Raw genomic sequence first — 27215 nt, 5'->3', positions numbered from 1 at the left:
TTCTCAGCCATTCTCCAGCCTGTAACCCTCCACCCAACCAGAGCACCAGGTCTGGGGTCTGCAGCTCTCATCACAGGCTGCTCCTCCAATCCCCACAGTCCAGTCGTGTTTCGACCTCTTCAGGTTGGGATCTCAGGAAAGCAAAGAACTTGGAAAATAGTTTGTTCTATAAGATAGAAAAGCATCCACAACGCCGAGTTGAGCACTGCACAATGGACCCAGCCATCTGCTTTCTGCACACCAGCATGGCGGGTGAGTGACCTGCCATCCTCGTTCCGGGCAGTCGGAACAAGACCCTGGACTGCACTTCGGCTTCTTCCCTTCGGCTCTCCCTTTGCCCTTCCTTTTCCTCCAAGGGAATCGCAGGGGGAGCAAGAAGGAAACCCAGAAAGCTGATGAAGCCGATCTTGCCAGGGGCCTCCATGCAGGAGGACACAGCAAAATAAACAAAAACCTGTGCAAGTCCCAGTAGCCTGAGTGTTGCCCGGGGTTCTAGCTGCCTTTGCATGAAAGAGACCATGGAAGGGGATGGTTTAAGACATGGCGATAAGTACGTGGTCATTTTACCAAAATGCAGTCCAAAGTAGCGTCCCTTTACATTTTCATATTATCATTTCATTCAAGTCCTGCAAACACGGAGAGAAACAAAACCCTCACTTCTAAAAAGCAGAGCACGCAGCTACTTTTCAGACAAAGAGAGGATGTCTTTTTTAACCGATGACAACACAAATTTGTTTAGGTTTTCCCTCCACTAAGTAAGTAAGCAATTAGGTTTTTTCCAATAAAAATATCCCCATGCATGTGCAAACACCAGAGGCAATCATATAATTACCCTGCCCAATCAGATTCAATTGCTGACAGTTGAGTTCCCACTGCTCATTAACTTCAGATCACAATGAGGTCTTTACGGAAGCCCTTTCCCGTCTCTTTACAAAGGTCCCTGTGATGCTGTGAGCAGTCCCAGCACCACCTCATGTCGGATAATCATCCCAAAATGGCCAGGGCCAAGGCCAGCCTACTCTGACTTCCCTCTGAAAAAATAAAAAGAGAAACTCCAAGAAAGACTGGCTCAAACACCCTGGCTTCATTTGGGGATCCCACTTCTAAATATAATAGTAACCTTTCACCCCCACACTTTAAGTGCCATAATTATATAATTAAAACCAATTATGTCATTTAACAGAGATTTTTTCAAGATCCACAGCAAGCCAATTACCTCACTCATTGACCTCAGAAGATTTCCCTCACTGACCTGCAACAATGAGGACTGGGATAAATTTAGACACCGGCTTCCGAAGTGACAGCCATGGACCAGCTGGGTGGGTTGTAGCTGGTCTAGATTCTTCTGGATTCTAGAAGCTGAACTGAATTCACTGGCATCTAAAACAACTACTCATGTGCACTTGATTTTCAGAACCACCCTAATAGCATTACTACTTCCATGATGCAAGTTATAAAAAGCAGGCAGGGAGAGAGCTGTGGGGTTATCTCAAACTATGCAACCAGTTAGCGGCAAAGCCAGGCACTAAGGACAACGTCAGGGCAAGGGCTTGAGTCTTCCACTGCAGAATCCAAAACTTCTTAACAGCAAGGAGTGTGTGTGTGGGGGGGGGGGGGAGGGTGTGTGTGTGTGTGAGGGGGTATGTGTGTGTGTGGGGGGGGTATGTGTGGGGGGTGTCTGTGGGGTATGTGTTTATTGTCCTGGGCATCCATTTTTCCTATTTTGATGATCTTACCCCAATTTTTCTTCTTCTTCTTTTTAAAAAAATATATTTCTTTATTCAGAGAAGACGGGAGAGGGAGAGAGAGATAGAAACATCAATGATGAGGGAGAATCATTGATTGGCTGCCTCCTGCACGTCCCCTACTAGGGATGGAGCCTGCAACCCAGGCATGTGCCCTTGGCTAGAATCGAACCTGGGACCCCTCAGCCCGCAGGCTGACACTCTATCCACTGAACCAAACCCGCTAGGGCCCCAATTTTTCTTTAAGGCGACACATCTGCCCCACTTCCAGCACACATGGGTCACAAGAGACTCAGGGGTGTCACCTCAGCCTCAGCCAGTCAGCTCCTAGCATCCCCTTGGCCATTGGTCAGGGATGAGCAACTGACCCAATCAACGCCAATGAGAGACACTGTGACTTTGCTGAGAATCCTGGGAAAGAGTCTCCCTCCTCCTCAGGGGGCTTGGGTGTGAGAGGAGGTAAGGTCGGCTGGTTGAGCAGCCAGAGAGTGAGGGAGAATGGAGCCAAGAGACGCAGGGAGAAACTGGTTCCGGGAAACTAACTGAATCCCTTCGCGTGGACAGCAGCAAGCAGCATTTAGGCACAGAGAGCACCACCACCTATAGCTCCATTACAGGGATGGAATTAATTGACCAGGCTCTGGGTCCTGCCTCCTGCTCACCACATAGTCACATGCCTCTTATTTCTGAGTTATTTAAAGAACATACCATTTTATGGGCAAGAGGAAGCACTTTAATCTGCAAAATGATTTTTATCACAAACTAAACATCCTTGTAATGTTTGGGTCCTCTCTTTGGTCAAAGTTGTCTCTCCTTGGAGCTGAGACAGCTGTTGGTGCGGCGAAGGCCTGCATCGACCTTGCACTTTGCCCTGCTCCATGGTACTCTTCTCCTCTCCAATTCCTGGGTCCATATGGGATGTAAGACACCAGGGCGTGTGTACTCATCAAAATGGAGCACTTTCTTTCTTTATTCCCAGGCCTTGAGGAAAAAGAAGAAAAAATTTCCTCTAACGCAGGATTTGCAACCTTGGCTCTACTGAAGTTGGTCCTTGGAACTGCCTTATAGGATGTGCAGTAGAGTCCTCTGGCCCCTACACACCAGAGGCCAGTAGCACCCCTCCCCGAGTTGGGACAACCAGAAATGTCTGCCACATTGGTCAAATGTCTAAGAGTCTGGCCCAGATCACCCCTGATTGAGACGCACTGCTTTAATAGAACATTTGAGGTCTGTATTGGATTTGCTTCGAAGCATCTTTGAAAATATAAGCCCATGCAGTGCTGTGGTGCCTTTTACTTAAAGTGTGAGGAGCGAGGGAACCACACCCTCCCTCGAACTTTACAGGAGCATGTGGGGTACCCACGGAGGAGCGCTGAAGGAACAGAAGCTTCCACTATGGCAGCACTGCCTTCCATGGGGTCTCTGAAGCCACGTAAGACATAGTGACCCCTTAAGGACCAGGGTGAGGGGGGGAGGGGAATCTGTACCAATAGAAATACTTTTACCTAAAGACCAGGCAGTGGAAAAGGAGGTGGAGGAGAAAGTTAGAAATGGAGAACAGGCATTGATAGGGAGAGAGTTCCAAAGTTGGCATTTGAATTCTCATTTCCACAGGAAAGACAATGAAACCTTAAGACTGTTGCTGGGTTTCCTGGATTCAGGTTCAGCCAAAAAAGTGGAAGAGGCTGGAGTCAAACAGAAACGATCCCTCCAGCAAAGACCTAAAACTCAATCCGCAGAGAAAAAGCCCAAAATGGTAAAGCTTCACTTATTTGGACAAATGTGGGTAAAGACACTTAAAATAAGCAAAATTGAAGGATTTATAGACAATTTCTTCAAGGAAAGGCATTTACTTTCTTTACAGGGATTCCTTCCTTTAAGAAGTTAAGATAGAATTCACTTAATTAGCATATGCATTGGCTAGCCTTCAGGAAGGCCTTTGAATTGGTTTGTCCTCTCCAATAAGCTAATTAGTTATATCCTCTCCCAAGCAGCACCCAGGAACTCCCCAGGGGACTCTGATGAGGCTCTGCTTCAAGGCACAGACTTCTGCACACCACCCAGTACTGATTTCTGATCAAGTCTGTCCAAAGAACAAGGTAGGTTTGTGTGTGAAGACTGGTCTTTGTTGGGGCCTCACTGGAAAATGTTTGGGTTCTAGCAATTCCCCTCACCAGAAGTTCCAACGCCCTGGGGTTGGAGATGTGAATTAGGGACGTTAAAATGATCAGAGTTAGGCCAGCACAGCTTCCTCAGTTCCCAGGCAGCTCCCCCTCCAGCCAGCCAGCACCTTGTTCTGGCTGCCCCATCCTCTGGCCCTGCATTCTCCACCCATTCTCACTTCTCTCCTGCAACCAGTATAATCTGGCTGCTAGGGTGTGACTATGTCTGAAATGAAGAAAGAATAAGAACAAAGGAGTCTCTGAGGAGACTTGGCCCTCTTCCCATTGTTATTTCAGGCTTATTAATTTTTGTTTTGGTGAAGAGGTAATGTTTAAAACAAACAATAACAGAAAAATAGAAGTATTCGTCTGGAAGCTCTGTAGAGCTCAACAGGGACTCTTACAAGCTGAATAATGAGCTGTTCTTTGTAGAATTTAGTAAGTAACCCTGGAGGAGCTAGTCCTCAACTCTTGATGCATAGAGAATGAGTTTCTCAGGGCATCTTCCTATGGCTAAGCATCCACAGCCCACCCCACCCTACTGGTTATTCACCTCGCGATAAAAGAGAAGAGTAGCCCCCTTCCAGTCCAGCTAGCACTAACGCCACAGGATGGGTTCAGTGTGTTTTGATGGAATTGCCTCCTGACTGAGTCTACTCACTACCCACTTACTTTTTTATTCTGAGTTGCAGACTAATTTGAGGATATGATAAACACCATAAATCCACTCCTCAGAATAAAGCATGAAAGTGCCTAGATCAAATATTTTGTTTGTACCAAAGACATTAGTCAAGACAGGAACATGGGTCTGCTTCAGCAGATACGTGCCATTATTTCCTAAAAAAAAACCAACAACAAGCAAAATAACCCAAGGCTCTAGATATAACTTAAGACAAGTGCTGCCCTCCCCATGTCCTTCTCGGCATGAAATGTAAGAGAGGCAGTCAGTCTCGTTAGGGTAGCAGGTGTCACCACAGATCACCCTCATAATCGGTGACTGACCAAGATCACCAAGAGCAGCAACTCCTTGCTGTAGCAGGGGTGGGCCTTCCTCCCAAGGGCCAGCCGAGGACTGTCACAGTGCTGGAACCTGGAGGTGGCATCTAGAGATGAGCTTCAGGAGATCTAGAAAGTTTATGCATAATTTGATCTAGGCACTTTCATGCTTTATTCCGAGGAGTGGATTTATGGTGTTTATCATATCCTCAAATTAGTCTGCAACTCAGAATAAGAAGGTAAGCAATCATTGTTATAAAGCTATCCCTTAATTTTTTAAAAACAATTTTCTTAACTATAATTAACACATAATTAAGTTCATCCATTTTTCCGGGTAAAGTCCAATCTTGAGCAAATTGATAGAATTGTGCAACCATCACCACAAACCAATTTTAGAACAGGTCTATCACCTCTGGTACAGTGCTTGTTTAGAATAAATATCCCTTAATTTTTGCAATAAAAGTTCCACGGTTGAAAGGGCTGATCCATTTCCCCTTCTCAAGAGCTGTACTAAAAAATCACTGGTTCTTGATCTGAAATGCAAATCCAACGAGGTGTGCTGTATTTTTATTTGTGAAATCTGGCAACCCTAATCAAAGACCAAAGCAAAATTAAGCAAGTAAATCAATATTTGTATCTAAAAATAAATGCACTTTTTTTGGAGCACTATAAGTAGACATGTGTTATTGTATCAACTTTAAGCTTTCTGGGTTCAAAGATGGTTAGAACCTAGTTCCAGTTAGAGTTGAGGTTGAGAACTAAAGCTGCAGAAACAACCTGAAGAATTCTGGGCCCAATTGCTGTTGTGCAGCAAGCCTGGGCCTCGGCCCTCACTAGGTTATGTGCTGCATTTGCCTTGAAAGGTTAAGAAAGTGAATGTACTTGTTAACCTTGCAGCTCACAATCAAAACTTTAGGGGCACAAATTATAAGGAAATCAGTTTTAACCCTTTGAAGGTTCACAAACCCCTTTGAGAAAATAGGATAAAAAGTTAAGAATTTTCTCCATAGTAAAATGCATGTATACACATTCTCAACATTTTGCATAGAATTTATTTTTTTTGTGGGGGGGGGGGTGTCAAAGATTCTGTGACATTGGAAGGGTCTAAGAACTCCGCAAGGGCCTGGGCAAGTTGATTAAAGCCATCCCGAATCTTATGCCTTGCTTTTCTTCCCTCCCATCTGAGTGGGAAGGGAGGAGTCAGGGCGATGGGACAGGAACTGGGTAAGGCAAGGACACTTAGACATCAGGGGTGAGAACTGTAGCAACTCACGGAACACCACGGCTCGAGGTTCATCATCCGTAAAATGAACAGATCAATGTTCATCGTCCGTAAAACGAACAGATCAACCAAGTCTGTTTTCACAGGTTATGCCGCTCACGCGGATCTAACTGGCAGGGATCCGAGAAGGGCCCTTTCAGATCCTGGAACACTGCATGAGGTTTTGTATCAAAATCAGTTTCAAACCCACTGGACTATATGGTCATCAAGATTCTAAGTCATCAGATTATCTGACTCCACAGAACAGAGGTCAGGTGACAGCTGGGGATTCTTTTTCTTGGAGTCCAAGGGGAAAGGCATTTATTTGGCAGGGACAGCATGAAGGACAGCCTGGTCCTTACCTCTCTGCAGTTCTGCACCGTGTCTTTCCTCCTTTGTGCTGCTCTCCCTTCCTTCATGTGGAAAACTCAAACACTGCCCAGTTTTCCTTTGGCAAAATAATAGTTTTTCTCCCATGCCATGAACTTAATTTAGTTAATATCCTATTGGGTAATAAAGATACCCAATGATCTTTTATAGCATTATACCATAACGCACCAACTACAATAGTACTCCAAATGGATAAAGGACATGGATGCCCAGCTCTGTGCTTTAGAAATCGTACCTTTTATGTGCCTTGGAGCACTTACAAAGTAGGTCCCAGGAATATTATGCCCATTTTTCAGAAGAGAAAACTGAGGGGGAAAAGTTAAGTGATTTATACAACTCACCCAGCTAGCCAACAACAAAAAGGGATTTCAAGTCCTAATGTCTACACTCACAGCCACTCTACTATTCTGAAGAGATTATTTATGCAACTATGCCTTTAAAAAGACAAGGTTTTATTCATTTATTTTCTCTCAAAAACAAATAATCTACCACTTTAAGCAGATCTACCATGTGCATATTTATCACCTCAAAGGAAAATATATTATTGAAGTTTGGTCTTTTTATCTTATCCACCCTTGGTCCTTGAAACAGCACAAGAAATATGTACAGGCTGTTATTATTTGTTGTCATAAGATAGTAGTGACACGCTGGGAAAAGCATGCTGGGAAAAGGACGCTGGGAAGTAATGCCCAGTACTCTGTGCTAAGACTTTTCTTCTTTAAAAAGAGCTTGTTAAGTCACAGACAAAGTTGACAAATTTCATGGCTTAGTCATGGCTAACATATCAGATTTCACGGTTTGACGGAGATTAACAAGAAAATCATATTAGAGTTACAACTATTAGTAGATTCTTAGATATTTGGTAAGGAAACTCCAAGCTCTCTCCAAACTCTCCAAACTCCATTGCCCACTGCACACCACGGTCATCTTTCCTCCCCCCGAAAAGCTCCGGTGAATCAGGGAGAGCAAATGAGGTCCTCTAGTGCCCTCAGCCCCCTCCTGGCTCCCTCAACGGTGAGCGGTGCCTGACGGGCTCCAGGGACAGGTCTAGCCTCCATGGAATAAAGCAAAGTTTAGCACTTATGACTCAATCCCTAAGAGTGCTGGGAGAAAAACTCACAGGCACCCTGTTTGTCCATAGCACAGGCAGCGTACCCTAACATCGCATGCCCTACGGAGAGGAATGAATGATCACAGTTGTGGAAACTAAGATAATTTAGGTAAAAATTAAGTCTTCACTTGTTCGGGAGGAGGCGGTTCAGCAGAGGCCTTGTTACAAGGAGTGGCATGCAGGCCGACTTCAAAAAGCCTGCTGCCTGCCCAGCCATTTGGCCGGAGGGCTCTGCATATCCTCTTTCAGGTAGGAGCCCCACTAGCCTGTCAACTTTGCATAAAAGACAGCCAATTTGTCAGCCATTTGCTTTAATTCTCTTTCCCAGTCTCCCTCATGATAAACTCCCCATACCTCCAGGTCTTCAATATCATATATCTGACTGGAGGATGGAAATTCACTGGCGGCTGGGACCGGTTTCCTCCCCCGGCGACCCTCCTGGGTCTTATAGGATGTCCTTAATCAGAACCACATTCCTGGGCTAGAGGAAGTCCTCTCACAGACACTATGGCAAATTAGTTTCAGAACCTGGAGGTCAGATTGGGAATAAAAGCTGCAGTTATCTATTGTGTTTTCTTTAGTTGAGACAATTAAGGCGGGTGCCTCACTCTCAGGGAAACGAAGACCCGGGAAGCAGCAGCCCCTTAGGAAGGCTGCGTGGACTGCGGAGCCCAACAGGCAGCTGTGGAAACGGACAGACTCCCACTCTGGGCATCTGGACTTGAGCAAGGATTTTCTCATTGACCCAGATAAGCTTTTATATTTCAGCAGCACCCTAGGTTGGTGAAATAAAAATAACTTAAGGTATGACAAGTTTAGTCAAAAAATATAGTTGTCAACTAAGTATGTGTGTGTGTGTGTACACATATACACAAATCTCTATATTGCAATACATATGAGTGTTAGATAAAAAAGCGTATTTAATCACAATAACAGTAATAGCAGCTACCATTTATGATGTTCTTATGTGATAGGCACTGCTGAGCACTTTCCATGAGCTATTTCATTGATGCTCTCAACAAACTAGCATGGCAAGGACTATTGTTCCTATTTTACTGATGAAAAACCCCTTCAATTAGCCACAAAGTTAACCACTGAGCCATGGTTTGAACCCTGAGCCGGGCTTTGGAAGCACTGGTGTTTGGAACCACTGCGGCACACTGAGCCCTCGGCCTTCTCAGCAGTCCCAAGGTGTCTCCGAGAAGAAATACAAATTTCCTGGTGGGTAGGGATGAGGGGTACATGACTTCACTAACACGCGAGTGTGAAAGGCCTCTGCCTCCAAGAATGGGGGGTGGGGGGTGAGAAAAGCAAGACCCTGTTGCAGAAACCCAAGACCCACCTCCTCCACAGCTCTGCCCAGGACTAGCCTGCCTGGGACACTAGCAACCAGAAGGGCCAGGGCTTAGTGGAAATCTGTCCCCCAGCCAATTTCAAACGGACAGGCTGCCCTTCTCATGAATGGAATTGCCCTGGAGATTGAGGCAAGAAACATTTCCAGTGTGCCTCTGCCTTAACTAACACTGTGGGGGCAGCGAACAATTACAAAAGGAATGAACTTTTTCATCAAAAGCCCTTCCATAAAACCATTTCCCAGGAAATGTAACACAGCATGGAGCTGGCCGACTGCAATTTTCCACCAACAATGAGCATCGTGGGGCACAGGTACTATATTTAAACGATTTTCCTCCAGCTTTTTGGCAAGACTCCCTCTCAAGGAGACTCAGGGTTGGGCTGAGGTCTCGTTCCCCTCCAGCCAGCGGGATTGGAATGTTTAATACAGCCCTGTGTCTTCAACACCCATGTGTAAAACGCCAATAAACAAGCCGGCAAAGACCTGCAGGCCTAATTGCCTTTTAACTCCACCAAGATGATAAACTCCCAGAGCAAGGAAGGAAAGACTCCCAGGGATTTAACAAGTTTATCTGCCTGCCACTTGAACATTTTCTGTCTGCCTACACTTCAGTGAATTCGCCAATAAAAGGATAAAAGGGCCCCGAACCTCAGACTCCTCAATGGCCCAAAAGCCCCAGATTCAAAACGTATGGCCAGCAAAAGCCAACCCAATAACCGAACCCTGTTCCACGTGTTTGTGAGGTCTGGAGCGGGGAGAGTGGGGCCGCTTGCCCGTTTCTAGCACCCGCCATTTCCTGTTTATTGACCACGGCCTACAAATCTTCACCGACAATAAAGAACACTGTTCTCACAAGGAAACTGGGAAAAGCAAGTCATCCAGAAACCTCTAAAATTCAGGTCGGGGGACTGTACCAAGCAGAGAGAAGTCATGTGGGTCCCGGTGGTGAGGAGCAGAATGTGATCATTGACGGTGATGAGCATTGAGTTCACTTCTGAGGGACATTTTCCATCTTTCCCTCCCTGAACTGCCTTCCAGGGTCAGCATTCTAGTTGCTTTTGTTGCTTTGCACCCTACCACCCAGAAGAACAGTTCTGAGAACTCTGTACCAATTGGAGTTAAACTGGAAAAGCAAAGTAAAACAAAACCAAAAGACCTGGGGATAGCACAGCAAGATGGTGCCATTCAAGACATAAACGTGGGGTGAGTGGGCATAACCGCTCTGGGGCTACTTCAGAATATTTATCAGTAGAAATGTGCAACTTCCTTTGTGGGAATTTATTCTAAAGAAATTATAGGATAAGTGCATAAAGGTAACGCCCCAGCAGCCACAGCATTCGAACAGGAAACATTTTAAAAGAACTAAATGCTCATCATTAAGGACTGGTTAAGTAACACAAAACTGCTATGCTCTGTAGTTACAAAAATGATACTGTGGGTATATATCAATTAGTGTGGAAAAGTGTCCAACATACAATGTTAAGTTCAAAAAGAAAGTTTTAAAGGCATTTATAATATGGTATCACTTTTTAAAAGAGCCTAGATATAGGTAAAAGACTAGGAAGACACATAAGCCCATCAAATCTCAGTATTTCTAGATGGTGGAATTCTGCAAAGACATTGTGGTATTTGAAATTTTTAGTAATAAAAATGTATTTCCTTTAAAATCAATGAGAGCACTAAAGCTAAAATATAAACTATCTCATCATCACCACCACCACCACCACTACTACCACCATCACCATCATCATTACCACCACCACCACCACCACCACCACCACCACCACCACCACCGCCACTCTCTTGATCAACTGGAAGAGAATCACAACTGAAATAACTTATGGAAAGAAAGACCCAGCTTTCCTTTCTCAAAAAACATTAAAAGATTTGATCTTGCTTTATTGGCACATACAATTGTTGTTTAAGCGTATTGTCCGATGAGTTGAGAATGAATGGTAAAACTATAAGTGGGCTCAAAATTCCAAAGGGTGTATTTCCCAGGTGGCCCAGGCTTCTCTCTTCCCTCAAATCAGGATACAAATGCTGAGAGCTCCTCTATTAAGCCGGCCTGTTCCACTTAATAAAACAAGAGCAGCCCTAGAGTAGGGTGCTTGCCAAATGAAAAATCTGAAGCACTATTTTTCTATTAAAATCTCGTCCATGTTTTTCCTATTGGAACCTGGAAACTGGACAAATTCTGAAGGAATCCAAAGGAATTTCTTTAGAAAGGAATTCTGTTAACACCAAAAGCTCCCCAAGCACTACACAAAGCAAATGCTAGATTGCATTATGTTGAGATGTAAAAGCAGGGGTTCAAACCCAAAATGACCCCAGAAGGCAGAATGTGTCCTTCGCACAGGCTTAGTGTGTATCGGGGCTTATGCGTCTGTACACTGATCCCCGTGCATTTCTGCATCTCCCTGCTTCATAATTTCATAATCAGTTCCAGATTTTCTATTTCTCTCACAGTATAAGGCACGGGATTCTGGATTGGGGAGATGCAAGGTTTAAGGGTATGGAAGTGCCGTGGAAAGTATGATAAAAATAAAACCAAAACTGAAGTTTTGTTTTGTGCCCACTGAGAAATAACAAATTGAAGGCACATCTCGGGACCCATTAGAAAATGTCAGAACACTGGATTTATATTAGAACATGAACACATGTGCAAGCATTTCATGTGTAAAACTGTTAGAACATGGACTCATGTGCAAATATTAGAACATGGACATATATGTGAAAATTTCATGTGTATAACAGACTCTTTTTTGGGGAGTCCTTACCAATGAATGGAGCTATGGGAAGCTAAAAGCCTCGCTATGTGCTGTAATATATCAATGATAGGTCCGACTGCCAAAGCACAATAGTGCTTCTCTCAAAATTCAGAACTCCGTCCCTGATAAACAGAGTATGAAAGGTCAGGTTAATCCAGGGTAAATTCATCTCTCCAGTTCAAAGACACTGGCCTCTCTATGGGCTTCAATTGGAGGTTTCTTTGAAGGATTGTTCTCAAATTCATTAAAGAAATTTCACTGACTTCACAGACTTTGTCATTAAATAGATAACCTGAGCTCTTCATTGCCCTGCAAAATGACTGTTCACCTTTGAAGCTCTGCAAATTGGGATTAAGCTGGCTGTTTGCCTTTTACCCGGAAGATGACTCCACGCCATGGATTCCTGAGCCCTGGGCAATCACCTGGTTGATCAATGATATCAGATGTATCGCTCTAATGTGTCTCTTTCAAAATGCACACCCTTTCATGGGTTGGCTTTGTTATAATTGTTCCTTTAGATGTAATAGTACTGCTTGGCACTAATGCCCTCCCTCAGTAAAAACCTCCACGGAATATATCACGTTTTAAAAACCCAAGTTTAATTTTCAAGTACGTGGAATTATTCGATGCATCAGTTCCCTCCTCAAAGGCCCAAAGGCCGAGGCATCTCATCAGACCCTGGCCGGCTCTTTGGAGCAGCGTTTACTTGCTTTTCCCAATGACTCTGCACATTCCAGAGAGGGCTCGGTATAAACAAATACCCCAGCCTTCAGCTTTCACCCTCTAACCCCACCGTCTGCTTCCTGCGCATCCCGTAATCTAAAACATCTCCTCCTCACAGGTATATGGTCTTGGATTTGTCACGGTGAACAGGAGACTTTACAAGGCCAATAAAATGACAGCTGTGCTGGGGGACGAGGTGGCTTTTACCGGCTCTGAAACACCACTGCCTTTAACTCCCAGGGATCAGGAACTTGAAAGCACTGGGATTCACTTAGCTCTGTGCTTGTCATAAAGTTAAGGCTAATCAGATTTCCCCCAACTTGCAGCCCTATCCTAAATCCCCAAGCTTCTCCTATGCAAACTTAACTGATGGAAGCTGTGATTATGCCTTCTCAGGTCGTAAATTCTAATATTTGTAACATAACTGTTGTCATTTAGGTCAATTAAGATGCTTTTACTGGCTCCGAACAACTACCTATGGGTCTTGCCCAATACCCTGACGGTGGTTTATGACCCCAGGCTGACTTTATCTCCTAGGGATATGAAAGATGGCTGCACGGAAATGGTCACGAGGCGCTTGAAGCATTTGCCCCAAATTACGGTCAACCGTGCCCATTTCTAGTCTAGGTATCCCTGGAAGCTCAGAGCCCTTTCTTATCCATAAAAAACACTGTCGGACTCTAAGATTCCCCCTACAGTTGGTTTCTTTGATCACCTTTTCTCCCCCAGACACCTGGGTGGGGAGATGCTGCCTGAGACACTCTGTGATAAAATCCCCCAGGGATGGGCTCGCCACACCCAGCCGGGAAGCGCCAGGCTTTCGCACGTACAGATTACATCCCTAAGGACAAGTGGGCTTTACTTTCACCTGGGGCGGCCCACTTCCTCGTGACAGGCAGAGTAGGTTGACAGCGAAGAAAGAATGGAATGCATTTGGGGATTTCAAATAGGCAGGCTGCAGCTTCTTTTCCCTGGAGGAGTATCACTTATTTATCATCATCTTCCTCAGGCTGTTTCTTCTTTCAACAAGGCCCCGGGACCCCCACTACACCCCAGGCACTGTGCTAGGTGGGGATGCAGAGATCCAGGAATTCCAGGCTAGCTGTAGCCACAGAGGCACATGAATAACAGGCAAGAGAAAGTTCTTTACAGCCAATTCCGAAAGCACTGAGAAGTGACATGTCTACGTTTGCATGGGAGGGAGGTGGACAGGGAAGGTTCCTTGGGCAAAAGGATTCCTATCCTGAAGCTTAGAAAATGCTTGAGCCCAGCCGGTGCGGCTCAATGGATGAGCGTAGACATGAACCAGGAGGTCATGATTCGATTCCCAGTCAGGGCACATGCCCAGGTTGCGGGCTCCATCCCCAGTAGGGGGTGTATAGGAGACAGCCAATTGATGATTCTCTCTCATTGTTGATGTTTCTATCTCTCTCTCCCTCTCCCTTCCTCTCTGAAATCAATAAAAAAATATATATATTTTTAAAGATAAATGCAGGAGACATCTGGGTCCATTGGAGGAGAAGAGCATTGCCAGCAAGGAGAGCAAGAGCAAAGCACGGGTCTGGGAAAGGCATGGGACAGGTGCGAATGCAAGCAGGCGGGTGTTCCGGGGCCTCGCATACCTGACGGGCATGGTGAGCTGAGGCTGGAAAGGAGAGCCAGGGCTAGACCTGGTAGGGCTTTGCATTCATGCTCCATAAGCTATTACCCTTCCGTTCAAAGGAGACCTGGCATAATGGCACCCTTTTCACAAAACCAACTGATGTAGTTGTGGAGGAACTTTTTCTTTTTCCCACCCAAATATGTTTGCCCCACACCTCCAGTAGCAGCCAGCACCGTAAAATCCTCCAGTCTAACTTGACCAACATCACTCTTCGAACCTCCAGTCACACCTCCCTTGGTAGAGGACACTTTGTTTTTGATTACTATTTGCAGAAGCCAGGTAAAATATCCCACATTCTACCCGGCAAACATATACTAACTGACTCCAGACAAGGCTCTGTCCTTAGATGAGTCAGAAATGTGGAGGAGGAGGAGGAGGAGGAGGAGGAGGAGGAGGAGGAGGAGGAGGAGGAGGAGGAGGAGGAAGAGGAGGAGGAGGAGGAGGAGGAGGAGGAGGAGGAGGAGGAGGAGGGGGAGGAGGAGGAGGAGGAAGAGGAGGAGGACAAGGAGGAAGAGGAGGAGTGACCTCAGAATGCAGTGTGAATTTGAGGTGCACAGCGACACACCTTGAGTCTTAAGATTTAAAAGGCTTTTATTAATTGGATTTTTTTCCCTGATGCTGATAATTTGGTTGGATTTGGCCCAAAACACCCAAAGAGCACAACATCTACTCGGCAACAGGAGGGTACCCCTGTGACAGATATGCTCCGGCAACAGCATTTGAAAGCCTGCGGTTGGGAAAGTGCAAGCTACCAGCAGTGTCCTGAAATTAGCTGCTTACATGTACTACAGGGATCCAGGGTCAGAAAGCGACGGTGTGGACCCAGGCAGTCACAAGTTTCTCAAAACGATCCAATTGTAGCTCATTTTTAAGAGTAGCAGTTTTTGCTGCTGTTGAAAATTTAAAATACTTGACTTTGCTTGTTTCTGCATATTATCTACCTTGTTCCAAAATGGATTAAAGTGCCTAATACCCAATAGAAGAAGCTCTTATTACTGGAGAAGGGAGGAGTGAGGGCTTGAGTCACCCCCCCCCCCCCCATGCAAAGATCAAACTTGTTCCAAGTGGGACTTGGAGAGTGCTGATGAAATTTGTAACGCTTTTCTAAAATAGAATATTCTGACTTAACACATAATTCTCCAGGTGCTGAGTGACAGGGGAGGAGCCGAGAACCCATTTCTAGAGGAAGTCTGGGAACCTCGAGCTTCATTAGCTGCATAAAAATCTCAGCTAAAGAATTCACGCTGACTCATTTGTTCCCTATGCCAAGAAGGGCATTTCCCTGTATCTGACCCCCAGGATAGTGCCAGGCAGCACAGTGCCGTGTGGTGGCACTGGCTCTACTGTTGATTGGCATTTCAGTTTCAGCATTTGGGAAAGTCACCCGATCTTTCAATTCCTCAGTTTCTCCGTCTGGACATGTAATTAATAGTAGTTGTCACCTCAGAAGATTATTGTAAAGAGTACAAGAGTTCATACATGTAGACAGTACTTGGTGTATTTTAAATGCTCAATAAATATTAGCTATAATGATTAATTTCTAGACCTCTGTTAAGTACAAAGAGAACAAAAGAAATAAAGAGCATTACCTCGTCGTAAGGAACTTATAGTCTGGAAACAAAACCACCATAAAGGAAACAATTGTGATCAAGAAAAGGAAATTCTGGGGTAAATTAAGTTAGGACTCTAAGAGCCCCTGGAGGTCAGGAGAGAGAGATAATGACATTTACAACATTTAGAAGAGGCTGGATCCAATAGGTGGTTTAGACAGAAAATAGGGCATTTCAGATAACGGCACACAATAGGCATGAAGACATGGAAAAAGAAATAAACAGTATATATTTTTAGAAGAGGAAAAAATACCTCATTATGTGGGAATAGTGGAAAATTCATAAAAACTGCCCAGGGGACCTTCGGGAGGCATAAGAGGACAGGGCAGAGGTACTGAGCCTCATGGGGTTGAAAATAGGAGGAGCTGGAGGGACGCCGAGAAGGTGGTGTTTCAGGTGAACCTGGCCGGGCATGCAGCTTAGATGAGCTGGGGAAGTTCTGACCCAGGGAAACCACCGAGAGACCACGGGAGGGGTGAGGCGCTGTGGCCCGCACCAGACCAGTGCTGAGAGGACAGACAGAAAGTGGAGGCAGGGAGAAGAACCGCTGGCTGTGGCCAGTGACCAGACATCTGGCCCTGAGGTATAAATGCACAGGATCTGGGGTTCCACGGGAGGGGCCTGAGGCCCAGCACTCCTGCTCACAGGCCTGAGCTCAGGGCACGGACCCAGTGTGAGTTCAGCTTCCTCCTTTGCACAATGCATGCAAGTGTTTACTTCACATGAATGACTCCTGGCTCATCCCCAAGTGGTCAAAACATGGTAGCCATTTCTTCGGTGTTGGTATAAAGAAGAAAGAAAAAACAAGAAGAAAACAGACGTTTTTCAAGCCACTGCCTGAGACCGAGGCCTGGTCACTTCCTGGAGACCTCATTAACGTTTCACATGAGCCATTTAATGCCTCAGAGACAAACAGGTGTCCATATGAATGAAGACTCGTTTATTGTAGCTCCTTCAACACATACCAAACTCACACTCACATCCGTCTTGACATGGAAACCACGTCTTTCTGAAATATATCAGACCAAAGGAACATGGTGGTAACTTTGCTGCATTTAAAAGAAATAGCTTAAGATTAAAAAAGGTAAGTACTTTGCACTTTGTTTCATAAGAAGAGGGAGGAAAAGGGATGACACATTGTACCAGTGATTACCTGCCCATTTTAAGCCCTGTCAGCCACACAAAGACTTAAACCGAAGCTAAATCCAGGGCCCATTATCCCTCTAAGCCCCTGTGTTAACTCCAGGGACTGAAAGGCTTGTCTGCATTTCTGCGGGAGGTTCGTGGTGGGTTCAGAAAACGTTTAAAGAAGCGCCCTATTATCTTAGGTAGGTGTGTTCTGAAGAATCTAAACTGAATGTTCTTTTGTTTTAGCTCTTAAAAATGTTTCTCATCCACCCAGGTTTCCCGAAGTCCACCTTGCACAATGCAAATTGTAGAGCTGGGTTGTGTTTGACTTAATCAGTCTGGAATGAGACGCTAAGGAAGCGGGTAACACGGGGAAATTAAATTCTCCATCAGCATGCCCTTTTGACCCTCGCAGAAGTGTCCGTGATGGCCCTGCATGTGCCAGCCTTCGCTTCTCTGGTAAGCGGTGAGGTATTTGAAAACAAAGTTTTGAGAAAAGCCACAAAATCAAAGAAGAACAGGCAAAACGACCTGTTGCTGATTAGTGCTGATAATCAGCTCTGGTGGTCACCAATGGAAGGAAGGACTTGTGACCCTTCAAGGAACCAGCAGGAGAGAAATGATAGAGTAATGTCCCTATTTCTACTAAAGCATATCCCCCCAAGGAAGGCCCCTCCAGTCCACAGGCTCTCCTGAACTATGGCATGCCTGAGCAATTATTTTTTCCATCGTTTATACATGCAACTAATACTATGACATAAATGAGCTTTTACAAGCCAGCCCTGCTTCCTTAATGAATAGCCCAAGCCAGCGATTGCTTTGATTGCGGAAGGAAATAAATGGCTTCTCAAGGTCCTTTGGATAAGGTGCCATTGGAAAAGGGACCCCTCAGATGCATAGAACAGAAGAATCGCTACTGCTCCCCAAAGGCATAAAACCCAATGAGAAATCCTTTAGCTACCACGGAAGTTCCACAAATACTCATAACGTGTTGCCTGTGCATAAAAGCACATGTTGTAGGGTCTCTTGGACCTGAGGTTCTATTCATCGTGTAAGACCCACATGCCCTTGGGCAAGTAACATCTCTGAGTTTCAGTTCCTAGTCTTTAAAATGGAGCCAATATTTACCTACCTCACAGGACATCATACAGGTCTCCAGGCTAATGCCCATGTAGCATTTAGATTTCGCCTGACATGTGAGAATCACTCTGGAATATTAGCTATTGCTATTAACGTAAAATCCAGAAAAGCACAACCTGTGCCCACTGGACAGTGTTGTTTCTCAGGCCCAGCAGTAAATTCTTTTCCGTGGAGAAATCCTTCCTGAATGAGGCAGGAACAAATCAAAATTGGGCTTCAGCTCCATATAATGATGGGTCAACTGTTTCTTAAGATATTTCTCTTTTCTTGGCTCTATTTAACAATCATCTTCAGCCCAGGAAATCAGACTGGCCATAAGGGTGATCCAGTATTATCACTTCAATATTTTAAATGCTTCAAATGTGTAGACAAGAGTAGAAGGAAGACAACTGGGGCCAAGGAGCTTTCCAGGCCCTTGAAAACCTTTTAGTTTAACTGCCTCACAGTCAAGACACCAGGAGGGAAAGTGTCTTGCCTTGGGACACAGGCCATGAAAGGGACAGAGGAAGGACTAAAATCCTCAATCCAAGACTTTGTGGCCACTGCCATTTTTTCATTAAGAAATGAGCTGTTCCTTGGAGGTTTGGTAGGAATTAACTGTAAAATCATCTGGACTTGGTGCCATTGTTTTTGGTGGTGAGGAAGATGGTGGGGTCATACTTTAGCTATTGATTCAGTTCTTTGGTTACTACTGTATTCAAGCTTGCTTTCTATTTTGCTTTGTGTCAGTTTGGGAAATGTTTATCTTGTCAGAAAACTGCTTATTTTATCTGTTTTTTAAAATGTATTGGTACGCCTGGCTGGTGTGGCTCAATGGTTGATCATTGACCCATTGAACCAAGAGGTCACTGGTTCAATTCCTGGTCAGGGCACATGCCTGGGTTCCAGGCTCGATCCCCGGTAAGGGACATGAAGGAGGCAGCCAATTGATGTTTCTCTCTCATTGATGTTTCTATCTCTTTCTCTCTCCCTTCCTCTCTCTAAAATCAATAAAAATATATTAAAAAAATAAAATGTATTGGCACAGTTATTCATAACCCCGTTTATAATAAAAATGTCCATGTTATATCTGTAGTTGTCCCTGGTTTTCTTCCTAACAAAGCATTTTGTACCTTATCTACTTTCTCTGGTTTATTAAACTTAGATTAAGGTTAGACTACGGAGACACACCCAACGGAACTTGCTGCCACAATGGAAACCTCCCATCATCTGCTTTGTACAATATGGATGGACCTGCCCTGTCCACTAGCCATCAGCTCAATGTGAACTCTTCACATATGACCAACAAGACTGAGGAACTCAACTTAAAATTTAATTTGAATTCATTTAAATTTAAATAGTTAGGTGTGGTTACCACATTGGATCTTTTCAAAAATCAGCTTCTTTTTCAGCTTTTTTGGTGGATCATATCTTGTTATTTACTATCGTTGTTTTTAATTTTATTTATTTATGCCTTTGACTTTTACAAAGAATGTCCTTCCTTTCACTTTATTTACTCTGTTTTTACGAAGACCAGTCATTCGTCAAGAAACAGACTTGGGCAGCGTTCTTTTAAGGCCCGAATTCCTTCTTCCTTGGATTTGAGTCCCAAAGGCTTGGTAGGAAAGGTCCATGAAAAGGTGATTGAAGAGAGAAGATGAAAAGCTAAAGGCCTCCCAGATGAAAGCCAAGCCTGAAACCTGGCTGTTAAGAATATTTTCTTCTTCCGAAAAATGAATGAGCTGAATCCAATGTGACACTAAAGGAAAATGAAAATGCTTGACGAGCAGGTTGTGGACCTGAGCTCCCATGTAACTGGATTCCTCCTTGGGACTTAAGGCTCCGACACATGATCCTTTGTAGAGAGGGTCCTGCCAGCCCTGCTGAAATCTGGACACCACGGGCCTTTTTATTTGGGGAATTTTTAATATAAATGGAGTTGAGAACCAGGAACTTAGCTCTCTGGGGATTTCTGCCATTTGGGACGAAGACGTGGGATAGAAGCAACAGGAAAAAGAAGCAGATGAACTACTGTAAAGGGACAAAAAGAAATCTCCTGCCTGGAGGGAGTCGGTCTTTAGGCCTGAAGATGAGAACCCCCTCCATAAAGAAAGAATTCATTACACTTCCCGTCCCCCAGGCCTCACTAGAGTTTGAGCCAACATGTAATATGTATTGTGAAGCTCGGTATCAGAAGGGATGCCAGGGCAGGGGGTGACGGCGAGGCCGCAGCTCCCAGAGACGACTAGAGCCCCTGAGCGGTGAACTCTGGAAGGCTTAGGCTGTTGCTGCTTTGATGCCTGGGGTTGGGAGGAATGGGAGAGGCTTACACCAAAGGGACTGTAAAATGCCAGAGATAAAGGGAAGGAACCTGAAACACGCAGAAACTTATGGTGACCTTGAGAGTCCTTCAAGTAAAGTTAGTCTACCATTGGAAGTTTTCCTGGTGATTTTAGTACAGTCACTCGAGGCTTCTTAGAATACTCCTTGCCTCTTGCTACTTTGGATCGTACTCTAAATGGCCAAAGAATCCTAAAAACTCACGTTATGTCATTATACCCAGAAAGCTACAGACTCAGGTATTAGCTGTTCCATAATAATTTATCTCATTAAACAACCAATTACAGTTCCAGGCAGTAGGCCAGGGGCTGGGCTCACAATGGTAGCCCGTTTAGATAAAGGTACTTCTCATGAATGGATATTCTGCTGAAGACAGGCAGACATGTTCGCAAATAAATAACATAATTCACATGGTGACAAGTGCTATCAAGAGGACAAAACCGAGGAATGTGATAGGGAGGGCCTGGAGGGCAGCGGGGGGACTTCAGATGGTGTGGTCAGATAGGGATGCTTCCAACAGTCACAGCCTAGCTGACACCTACATGAAGAGAAGGCATTCGTCTTATACAGGGAGAGGGGAATGGGTTCCAGGCCCAGGAGACAGCAGGCTCAGAGGTCCTGGGGTGAAAATAAAGTTGGGATGTTGGGGGACAGAAAGAGAGCCAGAGTTCCAGGAATGCAGTGAACCAGGGAATGTCAACAGGAGGGAGATACAGGGGCCAGACCAGAGGGTCTCTCAAGAGTTAAAGTAAGGGCTGTGGATTAATCAGGGCTCATGAAATATCTAAGGCCACTCTCCTAATGTACACTGTGAGCTAAGACAGTTTTTATTCTTCCTTAGTGACTCCACGTAGAGTAGACCTTGATCCGGGCAAGTTTTCCTCAAAGAAAGGGCAGATCACCATTGGTGCTTTTCACTCAATTAGTTGGGCAAGAAACCAAGTTCTTCCAAGAACTTCCCATGTGTCTCTGATCACCAAAGACACCAGTATTGGGGCTTCACAGAGCTCAGGGTTCTCCCTGGTGGGCTCACGGTCAACTCGGGGAGGCCTGGAGCCCCTTGGCAATCATCCCTGCTTCTGCCTCTGGGTTTTGCACAAAGGTTTTTTCCCCCCTCTGCCACTGGGAAAAGTACATAAAAATAGGTGTGCCACTTGAAAATTAAACAAAGAGTAAGTCTCCAGGCCAGCTGGGCTGTGATCTAGATAAAACTGGAGAATCTAACAGTGGGAAGTCACGTAACATAAAAATAAGAAAGCAAGAAAGAATCGTGGCCGTAATGATCGGTTTGGAAAAAAAAAAAGAGAGAGAGAGAGAAAGAGAGAGAGAGAGAGAGAGATGGAAAGAATTTGGAAGGTAACAACTTCCAGATGGTCCTGGTGGTGAAGATAGCTATATATAGAGAAAGAGGGGCTAATTAGTTCCTGGGCCGAGGCCCCAGTTTCTGTTAAGTGAGTGATTGTCTTGTGGTGGTTTAGTTCAATACTAAGGGACACACACCACATCGAGAGTAAATTAAGTATTTGGTGTGTGTTTTTTTCTCTCTCTCAAGCAATAGGAATTGCCCAACCTTAATACAATTAATTAAGACTCAATGAATGTTTAATTTAGTTCTGGTGCTTGTACCGGGGACACAACGGGCTCTTTGTTTTGGTCAAGGCTCCTAAATATTAGAAAAAGGGAGACAGGCGGAAAGAGAGCAAGGGTTGTCAACAGCTTTTCCCCAAATGCTCAGATGCACAAGTTGGTTTCCAAATGTAACAGCCAATTCCATGAAACCCAAGAGATTGCCCTAGAAAGAGGCTGTGGATCTTCCAAGAGAAAAGGAAAAATATTGCCTCACGCCTCTGGGTTGGCACCGAAAGTTACAAGCTAGTCTTTCAAACACCCTCTCCCAAACTCTCGCTCTGCCAACTAAATGGACCATCTTTACAGTGCATGCTCAACTACACTCGCACTTGGTTTCTTCCTGTTTTTGAGTCAGGAGCTCTTGGCAGCAAAAAGAAGGTTTGAGAAAATGTGGGCGGTAGGAAGAGTGGTTGGAATGCTCCTTCCAGAATACTCTGACCCAATGGGTGGCTTGGGGCCACCAACTATCAACTGACAGGCGGCTGGACAGCCATGTGGGGATTTTTATCACAGTTGAATCCACGCAATTGGTTCCTGAGAGAATTCCACAAAGAACAACAAAAACAACATTAAAAAGCGCTTCTGTTTACTGTGTGTCTACTGTGCGCCAGCCCTGTGTGTGGTGTTCCATGTAGATTATCTCACTTAATTTGCGCAACAACGTTGAGCGGTCCGAGTTCTTCTTATCATCCCCTACGGAACACATGTGGAAGCTGAAGCTTTGAGATGTTAAGTCCTTTGCCCAAGATCTCATAGTTAGTGAGTGGAGGAACTGGGATTGCAACCAAGGAAGCTTGATCCTGGAGCCTGCACTAGCTCTTGCTCACGCCTGATACTATGCTAAGTTACTCGCTGAGTGAACTCCCACTGGGTGGAGGAGCTAGAGGGATTGCCAAACAGCTGGCTCTCTCTCTGCACACCGGCAGAGGAAGGCTGGACATCTAAGCCAGAGAGCGAACATGTGCTGTGTGCCCATTTACATACCAACTTGCAGAGCTGGCAAGTGGTGAGAACTACCAATGGATCCCCAGAACAATGGCTTCCCATCTTGGTCAAATTGTTCCAGAGAATTAACTAGTTGGAGAAGAGAAGCATGTGAGGCTCAAGTCATTTTTTTCCCCCCTGGAATCTGGTCCTGTTCACTCTTAATCCACTGCTGGAAGGCTGTCAGGCTCTGGGAGACAGGGTGAGATGGAGATAAGGAAGCAAGGATTATTGTCCCAAATTCCCATCTCTCCTTTCTCTTAAGTTCGGTTTCAGTGAAAGCCCAAGGGGTGACCCAAAGACAACTGATTTGGCTGTGTTAATGGTCTCCCACCCTCACCCTGTACTATAGGACCTTTGGTAGCCTGAGGTGATTGCAGTCAACCTAGAACTTTAAGTCTACTCAGAAGATGTAGCTCATCTAAACTATCATTACATTATACAATTTAGAGCTGGTAGGTCTCTTGGGGATAATTTAGAACAATATATTCTTACTTCTAATTACTACCACCTACAGCCAAGACCCTCAATATCATTCTGTGGAAGAAAGGAAGTTGGTTAGCTAGCTAAGTTTCTAAGAAATTAAATGACTTATGAAAGGTCACCAGATTAGCAGCAAAATCAGAACAAGAACAGAAGTATCCAAATTCCTAGTTGTGGACTTTTTATTATAGCATCCTGAAAGTCTATTGATCATATGTCCATCTATACATCCAATATGAGAATCCTTATTGCCTACTTTCTGCTAGGCATTGAAAAGTGCAATGATGAGGAACTCATTCTTTTATGGTCTTTAAGAAAAGGACCCGATTCCGTACAGTGCCTGGCCTAGAGAAGCCCTCAATAAACGCCTGCTGCAGAGCAGGTATTCCATAATATTTGTTGAATGAATGAATGAAGGGATGGATGAATGAGTGGATCAACTAATCATTCAACAAGTAAACGAACAGATAGGAGTCCAGCATAATCTGCACCACTGGGCTTTAAGAATACTAGGCATTAGGGTTTGTGGAAGAATTACTCCTTCACGTGACCTTTCCTAGAGGGTCTTGTGTTAATTCAGGAGCAAAGATCTCAGGACTCTGGAATCAGAAAGACTTACATTAGAATCCTTCTCTGCTATTAATACATCATGTTCTCTTGGACAAATCAGTATTTTGTCCTCTCTGACTCTTGTTCTTTAAGAGGGCAAAATAATAGCACCTTCCTACCTTCCTTGTTAGGCTGCTGGGAAATGTAGAACTTGGTAAATTAAAATGCTCAAGAAATACAAGCAATTCCTACCAGGAGTTCCCATCAGTCTTAACTAAAAGCTTCCCTATTTTATCCATCCATTCATCCATTCATTTCTCTATCAGCACTTCCTATTTACCAGGCATTATCTTCACACTCTGGAAATATAAACACCCTCAATCTTCAGAACAACTCTCTGAGTCGGGTACTATTATCTCTCATTTTACAGACAAGGAAAACAAAGAGCAAAGAGGATAAATGACGTGGCAAAGTCACATAGATAGAAAGTGGCCGAGTTGGGATTCCCAGGGGAGCAAGGAGCCTGGCCCCAGAGTCTATGCACTTGGCCACCACGTGCCCCTCCCCCCACAGCAGTGGAAAGAGTCTCACTTCCTGTCCCCTGAAAACATGAAAGGTCTTTTCACCACTATTCCCACATGATTGGAAACTCACAGACTGTAAGTTTCAAGAGATTAGTTCCTTATGCTTTTAAAAGAGTGTGGTCATCAATATGGTCAGGTGAGACCTGCGAGGTAGAGGAGCGACAGGTTCAGCAACACCAGGCCCCCGGCGACTGGACCACGTCACCACGTCAGCCTGGCACACCACCAGCTTGTGCCAGTGTGGTCTCCCATACATATACAGCTGGGTTGGTCTGAGCCTCAATGTGGTGCCAGGGAAAGCACAAACTGCCCAGATAATGCTGGTGGCATTTCTCGCCTTGGAAGGCTCAGTCACCTTCTGAATTCTTTCTTACACACTAATTCTTCATCATCATAATCACAATTATAGGAATGATAAAAATAATAGTCTTTAAATTTTCGCATAGGCCAGACATTTCACGTTACCTCACTTAGCCTTGTGACAAGCCCATGAGTTAGGTGTTGCTGTCCACGTTTTGAAACAACCCGGTCAGTGTGGCTCACTGGTTGAGTGTTGATTTATGTACCAGGAGGTCACAGTTCAATTCCCGGTCAGGGCACATGCCTGGATTGAGGACTCAGTGCCTAGTAGGGGGCGTGCAGGAGGCAGCCGATCAATGATTCTCTCTCATCATTGATGTTCCTCTCTCTCTCTCCCTCTCCCTTCCTCTCTCTAAAAAAAATAAAATTTAAAAAATATATACAGAGAGCTTCCTTTACTTCTCTATCTATCCATCTGCCCAGCACTCTGACATGCCAGGGCTGTGCCAGGCACTGGGGCTATGCAGACAAGCAAAACCAACTTCCTGCTTTTATGAAGGTTAATTAACTAAATTCCACAAATTGTGGTTACATGGCACAGGATATGAGGAGTAGGTAGGACAGGCAAGCATAGAGGAAGGGGACCAGCCCAGGCTGGGCCCAGGGAAAGTTTCCCTGGGGGAAGGCGAGGAGGGGCATGGGTTGGAATAAACTGGGCCAAGGAGGTGGAGGCACAGATGGTTCTACATGGAATGACCCAGGCAAGGGAAAGAGCATGTGCACAGGCTTGATGGTAAAGAGAATCATGAGACCTTCCCGGGTGGGCCTTGCCGGCCTTAAGGGCCCATGGTTAAGCAGCTGGTCCTGCTGGGAGTGCAGCGCGGCCAGGTCGCTCCTTCCACCACACAAGTCTGCCTGCCCTTTATGTAGTGCGCAGTCCCATGATTCTCTTGTGACAGTATTTTTAGAAAATACACAGTGACAGAAAGGATTAGGAACACATTAACCTTTTAAAATAAAATATAAAATAATATTTATCAGCCATACCAAATCCACATATATTTGAAAAATAGTCAACTGTACATTATTATTTATCATTCCAGCGGACAGATGGGCACATTTCAGATTTTATAAAATAGCTCCATTCTCTCGCCCACAGGTTCTGATAATGCAGAAACCATGGGCTGGCATATGTGTCTCCCTCTGCTGGGCTGTGAGCTCCTTCGGGCCTGCTCCTTCCTTCAGTGCCTCGCATATGATAGGTGTTTAACTTAACATGTGCTGATGGAGCAGATACACACGTGGGCACTCAGTGGCCTGTCACCCATTCAACAAATATTTATGGAGTGCCTATTGCGTGCCAAGCACTGGTCTAGAACCTGGGACGGCAGCAGTGAAAAAATGGGTGAGGTTTCTCCCCTTTTGGAGCTTACATTCTACTGACTCCACAAAGAATTAATCATTCATTTCTCCTTTGACCCTTCATGCAAAAGCAAACCTAACCCTTAAATGATTTTTTTCCTTAAGCATTTTTAATTAAAATAAAGATAATTCAGTCCTGGCTGGCTTGGCTCAGTGGATACTGGGTCGGCCTGAAGACTGTATGTTCCTGGGTTCGATTCCAGTCAAGGGCACATGCCTGAGTTGCGGGCTCGATCCCCAGTGTGGGGCGTGCAGGAGGCAGCCAATCAATGATTCTCTCTCATCATTGATGTTTCTCTCTCTCTCTCCCCCTCTCCCTCATTCCTCCCTCTCTGAAGTCAATAAAAATATATTTAAAAAATAAAGATAATTCGGATATACATCTCTCGAGTCCCCTTTCCTTGGTGACTAACGGCCTCACCATGAAATATACTACACCTGGGGTCAAAGGTCTCAGATGGGAAAGGCCACGTGCTCTGCCCACTTCCCACGTGGCCCATTAGAGGCTTCATTTCTGTTCCCAGACCAGGCACCCCTTCAGGTGTGGTGAGCTTGTCGGCATTTATCAAATGCAACAGAGATCTCTGCCAGCTGAGCACAAAGGGCCTGCTCCCTCCTCTTCCAGGTATGTGGTTTTTACAGGGGATCTGAACGGGTGGCTAGGAATTCAGGTCATGACTACTCCAGACACGCAGACAGTTTATAAGAATCTGCTCCTGCCATAAGTAACAGGCAGAAGTTGAGGTAATTTATTTTCTTTAAATATTCCATTTTATGTATCCATGCCTTCTCCCAGGGTATCCAGTCCACAGACTGCCTTGAAGCTAGTTGGGATGTATGTACACCATACATCCATTCTATTTATTGGGACCAGCTTGCTTCATTTCTACA

The 27215-nt window shown here is 44.9% G+C and overlaps 1 protein-coding gene across 4 annotated transcripts in view; it reads right to left on the bottom strand.

Annotated features, from left to right (window-relative positions):
- ERC2 (ELKS/RAB6-interacting/CAST family member 2) overlaps window positions 1-27215 on the bottom strand; it is a 906943-nt gene that overhangs the window by 100438 nt on the left and 779290 nt on the right. The gene's annotated exons all lie outside the window — the stretch shown is intronic.

Source organism: Myotis daubentonii, chromosome 14 (assembly GCF_963259705.1).
Source record: "Myotis daubentonii chromosome 14, mMyoDau2.1, whole genome shotgun sequence".
Taxonomy (NCBI): Eukaryota; Metazoa; Chordata; class Mammalia; order Chiroptera; family Vespertilionidae; genus Myotis; species Myotis daubentonii.
The sequence above is the reverse complement of the archived record's forward strand: the minus strand, read 5'-3'. Positions and strand labels throughout refer to the sequence as shown.